General features: G+C 45.4%; 1 protein-coding gene across 1 annotated transcript in view; it reads right to left on the bottom strand.

The window, feature by feature from the left end:
* EXOC4 (exocyst complex component 4) overlaps positions 1-12,460 on the bottom strand; it is a 367,177-nt gene that overhangs the window by 333,156 nt on the left and 21,561 nt on the right. The gene's annotated exons all lie outside the window — the stretch shown is intronic.

The following is a 12,460-nucleotide window of genomic DNA, read 5'->3' as shown; positions in this document are numbered from 1 at the left end:
CCTCTCCCCTCACTACCTTGTGTAGTTCACAATACAAGCCTTGTGTTTCCACAGGGCCATGTGGGCAGCACAGCCTTGTGTTCCCGCACAGCCTGGATTAATTGCTTTGGGGGATGACATTTCTCTGCGGACCACCAAAATTTTCTCACGGACTACCAGTCATCCTCGGCCCACTGGTTGGCGACCACTGATTTAGTCCAATCCCCTGCCCAAAGCAGGAGAGCCTACACCTGTCATGGTGAACCTATGGCATGCATGCCGGAAGTAGCATGCAGAGCCACTTCTGCCGGCACGCGAGAGGTTCCCCGGAAGAGCCCCACTGCACATGCACACGTGCTGCCCGCCCAACAGCTGATGGGTGGGTATCTGGCATGCATGCGTGGGGGGGGCAGGGTGTGCGCGGGAGATATGCACGCATGCACAGAGACGTGCGGCGCATGCAAGGGGTCACACGTTCATGCGCAGGGGGCGTGGGGAGGGGGCACATTGCCTTCTGGGTGGCTTGAAACTCAACATTAAGAAAACTAAGATCATGGCATCTGGCCCTCTCAATTCCTTGGCAAATAGATAAGGAAGAAATGGAGGTAGCAACAGATCTTATTTTCCTGGGCTCCAAGATCACTGCAGATGGGGACTACAGTCGAGAAATTAAAAGACGCTTGCTCCTGGGGAGGAAAGCTATGGCAAAGCTAGACAGCATCCTAAAAAGCAGAGACATCCCCCTGGCAACAAAAGTGCGTAGAGTCAAGGCTATGGTTTTCCCAGGTTTTTTTGTTTTTTGTTTAGAATAGGAATAGGAATCTTTTATTGGCCAAGTGTGACTGGACACACAAGGAATTTGTCTTTGGTGCAGATGCTCTCAGTGGACATAAAAGAAAAGAGACATTTGTCAAGAATCATCAGGTGCCACACTTAATGCTAGTCATAGGGTACAATAAGAATGGGATGGGATGGGATGGAGTAGAGTAGAGTAGAGTAGAGTAGAGTAGAGTAGTAAGTAGAATAGAATAGAATAGAATAGAATACAGAAATGGAATGGAATAGAATAGAATAGAATAGAATAGAATTCTTTATTGGCCAAGTGTGATTGGACACACAAGGAATTTGTCTTGGTGCAAATGCTCTCAGTGTACATAAAAGAAAAGAGACATTCGTCAAGAGTCAAGAATCATCAGGTGCAATACTTAATGATAGTCGTGGGGTACAATAAGCAATGAACGGCTGTGAAAGTTGGACCATAAGGAAGGTTGAGCGCCAAAGAATGGGAGGCCTTTGGACTGCAAGGCCATCTAACCGGTCAGTCCTAGAAGAGATCAACCCTGACTGCTCTTGAGAAGGCCAGATCCTGAAGATGAAACCCAAATACTTTGGCCACCTAATGAGAAGGAAGGACTCGCTGGAGAAGAGCCCAATGCCGGAACAATGGAGGGAAGAAGAAGATGGAGGAAGAAGAAGAAGAAGAAGAAGAAGAAGAAGAAGAAAGAAGAAGAAGAAGAAGAAGAAGAAGGAAGAAGAAGAAGAAGAAGAAAAAGAAGAAGAAGAAGAAGAAGAAGAAGAGGAGGAAGAAGGAGGAGGAGGAAGGAGAAGAAGAAGAAGAAGAAGAAGAAAGAAGAAGAAGAAGAAGAGAAGAAGAAGAAGAGAGAAGAAGAAGAAGAAGAAGAAGAGAAAAGAAGAAGAGAAGAAGAAGAAGGGCAGCGGAGAAGGAGGGGGCTGGGGGGAGTCCCTGAGCTTAAATGGATTCCAGAAGATGGTAGAGGACAGGAAGGCCTGGAGGAACCTTGTCCATGGGGTCGTGATGGGTCGGGCACAACTTCGCAACTAACAACAACACCAAACTCTGAACACCTCGCTAAAGGAATAGCTGGATGTCGAGGATGTTTCCTTCCTGTGCATTACCTTCTTTCTAGTTCAACTTTCTTGTCAACTTTCCTTGCTTGGCACACAGTGAGAAAGGATTACACCACTTAAGAGTAATCAGGGAGAGAGCAGCCAGGTGGCCCTGCCTATTACCTCCCCTGACTCAGCCGTAATAATCCACGTCTCGAAGCGAAAAGCGTTTTGTCTATTTCCTTCCCAAGTTCTGCTCTCGACAGTTTTGAGCGATCCATCAAGGGACCTGAAGGGAAAATCACCAAGGTTAAGGGAGCTCTCAAAGTCCTGGGCAATTTGCCTTTCATTCCTAGACTGGTTAAAACGACTGAAGCTCTTTTCTAGCTAAGCGTTGGAGTCAGTGGAGATGGAGGAGGAGAAAGGGGCGAGCGATTACTGTCCAAATTACAAGGTGTGTTTTTGTTTTGGGCTGGCTTGTAGGTGGGGGATGTTTTGAGCAGCAGGAGCAGCACCTGCACTGCGGGGATGAGTGGCAAAGGGCCCAGCGGAGTTACAACAGGCTGACAAAAACAGGGACGAGGCGAACATCCGCTAGATAAATCGTTTATTCCTTGGGCTTCCTGAACGTCAAGAATTACGGGTGGCGGGAGGCCAGGCCTGCTTCATGAGACAAGCCAGCCTGGGAAAAGGTGCGTGAAAATCCGTCATTCCGTATAACCGCGACTTGCTTCCATCCGATGTCTTTGTACAATGGTTGGGTTCAGGATCAATCAATGGATTGATGAAGGGCGTTAAAAATGGCAACCACGATAACCCCCTAATCCTGCGGGCTAAACGCTGACCTGATAAGGAGAAAAAAAATGGGCTGCGTTGAAGACCGCCTTCGATCTAGAAACGCAGCGGTTCGGGTAGCTACGGTGGACTGTTCTTTATTTCTAACTCTGCCTTCGTTGTTTTTATAGCTAACTCACGGTGGGCAAATGTTACCTAACGTTCCTTCCTCCTCCTATTTCCCCCGAAACAACCGCAAACTTGTGAGGTGTGCTCTGTGTGGGGGTGAAACTGGCTCAAGGTCAACTCTCAGGCCTAAGGTGGGACTAGTGTTATGGTTCACCGACAGCCGGTGCAGACGGCAGAGGTATTGGGACAGTGAGGATGAAAGGGAACCAGACCGGGAGTCTGGAGAGGACTCGGATGAGGGTCCTGCATCCGATGCAGGGATGGGGCCAGGACCACCTGGGAGTGGGGTGCTGACTCTGGAGCCTCTGGAGTCTGGCAGCAGTGAGGAAGAGGACGCAGGGGAGCCTGTTTCCCAGTGAGTGTGTGCGCAGAGCTGCTAGAAGGCGAGCAGCTCTGAAACAAAAGGGGCGACTCGGGAGTAAGGCTGGGAGGTAATTGCCCCTCCCCATAAAGGATAAAAGTCAGCCCTCGGTGACATGCTCTTTGCAGGAAGCAAAGAAGTTCATTAGATTCTGATTCCTCGTTGAAGCCCTGCGAACACTGGTTTGTCCTTGCTGGAACTTCTGTCGGTTTCTATTCTAATTAAGCGGACTTCTGTTTCTTGGCAGCCTCCGACAACCCTGAAAGGCGTGAGCTTATCTCAGAGAATTGTGTCTTAATGAGTTTTGGCTGGGAATGCAAGACATTCCCAGCGTCGCATCAAAAAAGGTTTGATTTTAGACTCAGCTCGTGTTTCCTTAATTTGGACAAAGCCTGGGTCAGAACAACTAGAACTCTCAAGTCTCCTGGTGATTGACCAAGCTGGCTTTCACACCTAGGTTGGGACTAAAACTTCCCATCTCCTAGTGATTGGCCCAAAGTCACCCAGCCAGCTCTGATACCTTAAACGGGATTAGAACGGGATTAGAACTCACACTCCAAGGTTTCTAGCCTGGTACCTTCCCTGTAGACCAAACTAGCATTCTCTTCTGTTCTGTTCCATTCTGTTCCCTTCCCTTCCATCTTTTCACTGTTCTGTTCTCTTCCCTCATCTATTCTGTTCTGTTCCATTCCCGTCCCTATCTTCTCTCTATTCTGTTCTGTTCTGTCGTTCTCTTCCCTTCCCTTCCCTTTCATTCCATTCCATCTTCTTTCTGTTCTGTTCTGTTGTTCTCTTCCCTTCCCTTCCCTTCCGTCTTCTCTCTTTCTATTCTGCTTCATTTCATTCTATTGCATTCTCTCTTCTCTCATTCCACCGTTCCCTTCGGATCAGATCAGTTCAGTTCGCCTCCATTCTATTTCATTGTCTCAGTCCAGGAAAAGTTTCCCGAAATCCATCTAAACTAAGTGGTTCCAAATATAATAACATCTTCACATTAAGGCAACAAATGTTTAATATTCTTATTCTGGCTGACACTGCAGAAATATCCTCGAAGGGCATCTCAACATGCACTCCATTAAAATGTTCACGAAGAAAATCAACAAAACATTTGCAAAAGGAAGGGAGGGGAGAAAAAAAATATGTAGAAGAAAACCTCTTGCTCTGAAACTATTGGAACGGATACAGCAAACAAAAGGCAAGATAATCCATTAATATTTAATTGCCTATATGTACATACTAATAAGCAGGAAATCGCATTTTTATGCTCAGTAAAACTTCTCTGCAGTTAATATCTGTTGCCTGTCCAAAACTACACTTTATCAAGGGCAAAGCACTTTTTCAGGAAGGGGTTTCGTGGATATTAAAACTTTCTCAAAGAGAGAGAACGAAAGCAGACTGGCCGTGCAAAGAAGAGGAAAAAAATGCAATATGGACCATTTCAAAGATAGGCCAGGGCAAATATCCCATAGTGATACCCATTAGAAATTATCTTTCAGACAAATATTTGTGAATCTTTTAACACCGGGGTCTCCAAACGTAGCAATCTTAAGACTTGTGGACTTCAACTCACAAAATTCATCAGCTAGCATTGAAGAATTCTGGGAGTTGAAGTCCACAGGTCTTAAGGTTGCCAAGTTTAAAAACCCCTTGCTTTAATGTTTGAATTTAAATTTACTATCAGTCATCCAAACAGAGCTTCAACAAGCCTTTCAAACTGATGGGTACGTAATTAAAGTCAATAATTAAAGTCATAATTAAAGTCACACAATAGATTATTTAGATCAGAGTTTCCCCAAACTTGGCAGCTTTAAGACTTGCGGACTTCAACTCCCAGAATTCCTCTGCCAGCAGTTGAAGTCCACAAGTCTTAAAGTCGCCAAGTTTAGGGACCCCTGATCTGGATTTTGAGGTTCGATCAACGCAAGCAAACAGTGTTAAGACATACAGTAGAGGATATTTGCTCTGGGTTGAACTGTGGGCTCCATGGTGTTCTCAGAGCTTGGCTGTTCAGCAAGTTGTAACAACCAGGTTAAGAATCTGAGGTTTAACTTGAGGGATCCTTGGTGCTCTCTGAGCTTGGTTGTTTTCCTGAAGACATTTCGTTACCCAACTAGGTAACATAATCAGTGTTAGAAGGGAGTGGGGTTGAAGAGGGAGAGGGAGGAGGAGGAGGAGGAGGAGGAGGAGGAGGAGGAGGAGGAGGAGGAGGAGGGAGGAGGAGGAGGAGGAGGAGGACTGTGAGGTCCTCAGTGCTCCCTGAGCTTTTGTTGTTTTCTTGCAGACATTTCATTACCCAGCTAGATAACATCATCAGTATTAGTAAGGAGCGAGGTTTGCTCTCAATTGATATTCGAGTGGCTTTTCCTATCAGCGTTGTTGGTAGGATGCCCTTAGAGGTTCTTTTTGAGGCTTAATTACATCAATATTTAAGTATAAACTGTGCTTTTGCAAATTATGGGTGGGAAATGTTTTCTGGCACTCCACTGCCTATATTGGATAAACTCTCCTTACTATGGAGTCCTTGGTGCTCTCCGGGCAGCGCAGGCCGTGTTAACTAACTGAGCCACGAAAAATCTGGAAGAATAACAGTCCAGTTCAGAGAGCATCGAAGTTCAACCACAAGCTACAGCTCTTCTCTTCTCTTCTTAGTACGTTTATTGCCAATGTTATGGTGCTGATGCATCCTATACCCGACCCCCCTCAATAAAATGCCCTTCTTATTTGCAATGTAAATGTAATTGGATGCAGAGCAGCTGAAATTGCCATTTGGTGAGTAGGAACATTGCTATGAACGGCCACTCTCTGTGCAATCTTAACCTATGGCTCAGTGCGGACTTCCTAGAGACCAGTGCTGTTAGTAGGCAGTTACGTTTCAGTACTTTTTATAAAACACAACTCTGGCTTGTTTCCTGATGGCCACGGGAGGAGGAGTGGTGCTGTTGCTGTAGCCTCCTTCCGAGGAGAACATACTCCCAACCATAACCCCACTGGGTTTAAAATTTAATGGGTAGGCTGCTGTGTGGCAGGGATCCTCCTCCTCCTCTTCTCCTTCTCCTCCTCCTCTTCTACCACCTGTCCTCCTCTTCTTCTCCTCCTCCTCCTCCTCCTCTTCTTCTTCTTCTTCTCCTCCTCCTCCTCCTCCTCCTCTTCTACCACCTGTCCTCCTCCTCTTCTCCTTCTCCTTCTTCCCTTTCCCCCTCCTCCTCCTCCTCCTCTTCCTCTTCTTCCTCTTCCTCCTCCTCCCCCCTCCTCCTCCTCCTCCTCCTCCTCCTCCTCCTCCTCCTCTTCTTCTTCTCCTCCTCCTCCTCCTCCTCCTCCTCCCCTCCCTTCTTTTCCCCGCAATTGTAGGGTCCACTTTTCGGATCACTGAATGCCACTTTGCACGGTCAGTTGGGAAGATGGGAAGAGAGCAAGGAAGGAAAAGGAAGGAAAGAGGGGAAGGAAAAAGAAAGGAGAAGGAAGAAGGAAGGAAGAATGGATGGATGGATGGAAGGAAGGAAGGAAGGAAGGAAGGAAGGAAGGAAGGAAGGAAGGAAGGAAGGAAGGAAGGAAGGAAGGAAGGTCGGTCCTGCCTTAGCACCAAGAAACTCCCCTGGAGGACAAGGATTTGGGGCTCTCGTCTTCCTCTGCTGGAGACAAGAGATAACCCCCCCCAGCCCCCCACCCAGGCCACCACAGATGCCCCCGACACGAGTGATGTCAAGCTGGTCACACCTACCCTGGCCATGCCCCCTCCCGGTCAAACACAACCCTGATGTGGCCCTCACTGAAACTGAGTTTGACACCCCTGCACTACAATATATGAACAGCATAAAACAACACTTTTAGTGTGTCAATGAGGATTTTTTACTTTACTTGGTAGTTGAGTGGTAGTTGGGCCTCGGCCGTCCTCCTACATCTGTGTACTGATCCAGGCAAAGCATTTGGAAGAATTTATACCGAGAAAGATTTGGTGGCTTCCTTAACAGGAAGGGATCCGTTTACATTGCCTTCCGAACATCAAAGTTTTCACTTTGATTAATGAGTTTAAAGCAAGACTCACACACACACACAAAAAAAAACCTCTGATCGGTTGACTGTGTAATTCGCAATAATGGAGAGAAATAAAGTTGAATTTGGAATTGGCTGGGGAAAAAAATCCACAGACTCTCTTCTGTGCTGTGTGGTGTAGCAGAGCAGAGCACTACAGGGTTTGTCTCTAATATTAGGCGATCAGCCAGAAAACAATTTGATCATTCTCCACTCCTGACAAGCTACTACTCTTAAAATGCAAACAGAATAGGAATGGGTGCCTTGAGGCTATAGCCATGAATATGTATGTGCCGAATGCTGCTTTGCCAGAGTACACAGTAAACTCCATTAAATAGGCCAGAGTTATTTCACAGCTTGCTGCAAAAAGCAGAAAAATGGAGTGCCCACCTGATGTTAACCATGGCTCACTTAAACCTGGTTTATTGAGTAACCTACGAATGGTAGGGTTTACGTATTGCATTAAACCGTAAGCTACTGCTCACAACTCGCAGCTACAGGTAGTCCTCGACTTACGATCACAATTGAGCCCCAAATGTATGCCTCTAAATGAGAAATCTGTTAAGTGAGGGTTTGCCCCATTTTTACGACTTTCCTTGCCACATTTGTTGAGAGAATCGCAGAAGTTGTTAAGTTAGTCACCCGGTTGCTAAGTGAATCTGGTGTCAGCTTTGGAAGCCATATTGAGGTCAGAGGCTCCCACGATGCCATATTTTGAGCCTGGAAAAATGGGAGGGGGAGAATTTCTGGGAGTGTATAGCGTTAGACATAACAACATTCTTTTTTTCTAATTCAAGGTCATGTGATTTCGGCACCTGGGTGAGAAGACGTCTCAAGTTGATTCGGATGGTGATTGGGGCACGTGATGTAATGATGGGTGTAGGGGGTGGATTTGTAGTTTTTACTTATTGCAAGGAAATCCGGAACTTTCAGATTCGGGATTCCCTAGTTGTGCCAGTTTACTATCCAAACAAAACGGAACTTTTGAGAAGATGTTTGTCTCGGAGCGATTGGTTGGAGTGGAGGTTTCCTGGAACGCTGACATTTGGCTTCCCTCATTTACTTGGCTTGTCAGAAGGTCACAAAGGGGGAATCACGTGACCCCGGGAAGCTGCGACGGTCGTAACTACGAATCAATTGCCAAGCCAATTTTGATCATGTGATCGTTGATCATGCTACAATGATCATGAGAAAAACAGTCATACGTCACTTTTTTCAGAGCTGTTGTAACTATGAATGGTTGTAAGTCGAGGATTACCTATACATCTTCATGAGTTTTTTTTATAGGGATTCTTCATTGGGTTTTTTTAAAAAGGTATTCTAGAATTGTAAGCCAAAGCCGCCCTACTAAACCTTAAGGATAAAACTATCTTTAACAGGTATGGCTCTTATCAGACAACATTCCAACAGTCACTGAAAATCTGGTTGTTTTTTTTCTCAGACCTTGGGGACAGGTGGGTGATGAACCTCTGTAAAATTTTATTTTATTTTGTTGGGTTCTTTTTTTTCCGGATGCACATTTCTTTTATAACTTTATTTATCTAATGTAAAGCACCCAAAAATAAGTCATAGGGAGTTGAGAGTTTTTAAAATCTACCGTGTTTCTCATATAATAAGGCTGGGTCTTATTTTTTTTTGAGCCCCGAAAAAATGGCTAAGCCGTCTTTTCGGGGGGTGACTTAATTCCCACCCCCCCTTGCATCTTCGGGCGGGCGGCGATGGCTTGGATGTTGACCTCGGCGTTGGTGTGGCACTTTGTATTGGGGTCAACGCAGGCAGCACCATATCTGGGTGTGCAACAAAAGTACTTCCTAACGGCAACCCCCCTCATTCCCCTCCATTTCGCATGTTTTAATATAGGCCTTAATTTGGGGGGAGGGGCTTAATTTCATTTCATGCCTATAAAACATGCTGGGGCTTCCTATTGGGGGAGGCCGTATTGTTGGAGAAACAGGGTAGGTAATTAAAATAGGAAATAGAATATAGAATATATTCTTTATTGGCCAAGTGCGATTGGACACACAAGGGATTTGTTGCCGTGGCAGGATTTCTCCGTGTACTGTTGGAAGTTAAAACTCACCCCTCTCCGAGAAAAATGAAACATTTTTAGGATATGCTAAAAAGGCAGAATATTTCCCCTAACAGAGGAGCAGAAACTCAGAGAGGCAGAAACTCAGCCCCCGCCCCCACCCCCACGCAACCTTTCTTAATGGGCCATTAACACCCGGGCCGGTCTATTCTACATAACCAAGATCTACCTCTGGGCCAGTCTATTCTACATAACAAAGATCAAAGATCTACCTCTTTCAGGCAGAGCCGTTGCATTGCCCTTCATTGCACCGCCCACCGAGTTTCAACCAAAGTCAACGCACAGACAACCTACAAAGCTAGCTGTGACCTCTGAGAGCAACCAATCGGGATACTCTTCCTCTGCCCAGGAAGTTCAAAGCCCAGAGAGGGATAAAATCAAGGGACTCTTTTAGCATCGCTTCCCCTTTTTCTTTGCCTAAGAGCTCCAACAGGAGCGATCCTGTTCACCAGTAAACCTTCTTTCCAAACAACTTCCACGATTCCAGTGGTTTTTTTCTTTCCCATTTGGAACTGAACCCAGAAGGATATTTCTTCCAACGGTCCAAACGACAAAGTGATTAATCATAAGATGCAAACCACAAGGGGTGATGATAATGAGTAATGAAAACTATCACGATGCTTAATACGGAGTCCGATCAAACCACCCGTCCTGCTTTCCGGTTCCACTGCTGATAATTCATTTTTAGAGGAATTCCGTGTCCTTGTCTCAGATGTCACAATTTGTGCCCCCGGCCACTTTTAATTTCATGCACCCGCTCTTACGTATTTCTGCCTTGGTTTATTTAAGTAATCCGCAGGAAATACGGCACACTAATGAAAGTTAAGCCACAATTTAAATGCACAGTCAGAACATGGTGGCAGGGACCACTTTCAGCCCCTCCGCAGTAACCCGCGTACTGTCTTCCGCATGCCAGAGACAAGCATTTATCCCTAAAAGCTGAAGTGAACCAAGTAAGTAACTATCAATATTTCAGGAGCATTTTAGTTGAGGGGGGCGGTTTGGGGGCAAGTTGGAATTGAGATGTTGAGAAACGGCAAAACGCTAAGGTAGCTTTCCCGGTCATTTGCAGAACAGGGAGTTTGCCAAAAACGAATATTGCAACTGCTCAGCTCATCACTGTGTCAGTCCGAAGTTCTTCAGATCTTATGGGGCCTTCTTGGTCAACCCTCTTCCTCCTCCTCCTCTTCCTCCTCTTCCTCATCTATTGCATTTCTATTTGATCTTTATTTTGTACAACTTAAAAGAGGTATATGTAATACTCCACCCTCCAGCACAACAGGCTCAAAGTCAGCTTCGACACCTAAAGGAGATGGAAACTCATCCAGGAGAGATTCAACCTGAAATTAAGGAGATACTTCCTAACAGGGAGGACAATTAACCAGTGGAAGAGAAGTTGCCTTCAGAAGTTGTGGGTGCTCCATCACTGGAGGTTTTCAAGAAGAGACTGGACAGCCACCTGTCTGGATTGGTATAGGATCTATTGCTTGAGCAGGGGGTTGGACTAGAAGACCTCCATGGGCCCTTCCAGCTCTCTTCTGATTGAGAATTGTAAGTCAATGCCCCAGTATCTAGGCCAACATTTGTACTTATTAGTATTTCGATACGTTTTTCACAGTCCTGAACTGCCCTTGGCCACTGACTCATATTTATGACAATTGCAGGGTCCCAGGGTCACGTGATCTCTTTTGGTGACTGTCTGACAAGCAAAGCCAACGGGGAGGCCGGTTTCACTTAACAACCGCGTGATTGATTTCACCACTGCAGTGATTCGCTTCACTGTGCACAATCGTAAAATGGGGCAAAACTCACTTAGCTGTGGGCTCAACTGTGGTTGTAAGCCAAGGACTACCTGTTCGAAACTCTTGCTAGGTCACCTGTAAAGTACAAGAGAACGAACTCCAGGGGAAGAAAGCTTCGTAGGCAGCATGGATGACTTGAATGGTTTTTCTGTGGATTTCTTTAATTATTAGATAAAACGACAGGGGATGAAGACAGAAAAGGCTGTTTGAATCGGGCAGCAAATTAATATTTTTCTCCCCACACAGAGAATGGAGAATTGGCCATCAAAAAAAAAAAAAGAATTCCTTGAGCTACAAAGCAGCAGAGGTCTAATTTAAAGTTCCCAGCAGAAATGCAATTATTCAGCAGAAAGTTTCCTTTGACTTTGAGTTGAATGTCTACCCGATTCAGAATCATCTATCGGAATTTGGTATCTTTGGAAGGTACTTATTTGTTTGTGGGGTCCTTGGGGCTCTCTTGAGCTTGGCTGTTTCATGACCCGACTAGGTAACATCATCAGTGCTAGAAGGGAATAGGATTTGCAGAGCGGGGGGGACTGTGGGGATCCTTGGTGTTTTCTGGGCTTGGTTGTTTGCTTGCAGACGTTTCATGACCCAACTAGGTAACATCATCAGTGCTAAAAGGGAGGAGGATTTGCAGGGGAGGAGGAGGAGGATTGTGGGGTCCCTGGGGGGTCTATGAGCTTGGCTGTTTGCTTACAGACGTTTCATAATCCAATTAGGTAACATCATCAGTGCTGGAAGGGAGCGTGGCTTGCTTCTAGTACTCCCTTCTAGCATTGATGACATTACCTAGGTGGGTCACGAAATGTCTGCAAGAAAAACAAGAAAGCTCAGAGAGCCCCGAGGGCCCCGCAGTTCAACTCTGAACTTTAAATATTCTCTTCTATGATACTTGTTTATTTAAAGGTTTTTAGGACCACCCTCTTATGTATGAAATATGTGAAGTCCCCGATTGTGTTTTTTTTTTCCTGTGGGGTCAAGGATGGGGTTACTTTGCTTTGCTTGCCATCCATAAAAGAAATTTTTCTTTGAAATTGTGAATTCTTCTACCGCTGCCACTCATGTCTATAAAAAGTCGCGGTCTATTGTTTCACCTGATGAAGGTGAGGTTTGAAAGCCACGGTGATTTTTTTCTCTCTCTCATCTACACACACCGTCACTTCAGAAAGCAGAAATCTTATTTCGAGAATATAATCGAAAAGCTATCTTTAAGAACAAGTCCCCAAAGAAATTACCTAAAGCTTCTGGCAGTACTTAACCTCAAAAAAATACGTATTTTATAATATATTCTAAAATCCCATTAAGCGATTTCAAAAGACTGAAGGGAGGGGGGGTTAAAAAATAAAATAAAAGAAAGAGCTAGAAGATAAGGCAAGATAAAGGAAA

The sequence above is a fragment of the Pseudonaja textilis genome, chromosome 5 (assembly GCF_049901715.1).
Source record: "Pseudonaja textilis isolate UNSWEBS1 chromosome 5, rPseTex1.2, whole genome shotgun sequence".
NCBI lineage: Eukaryota > Metazoa > Chordata > Lepidosauria > Squamata > Elapidae > Pseudonaja > Pseudonaja textilis.
Note: the sequence above shows the minus strand (reverse complement) of the source record. Positions and strands in the feature narration are given on the sequence as shown.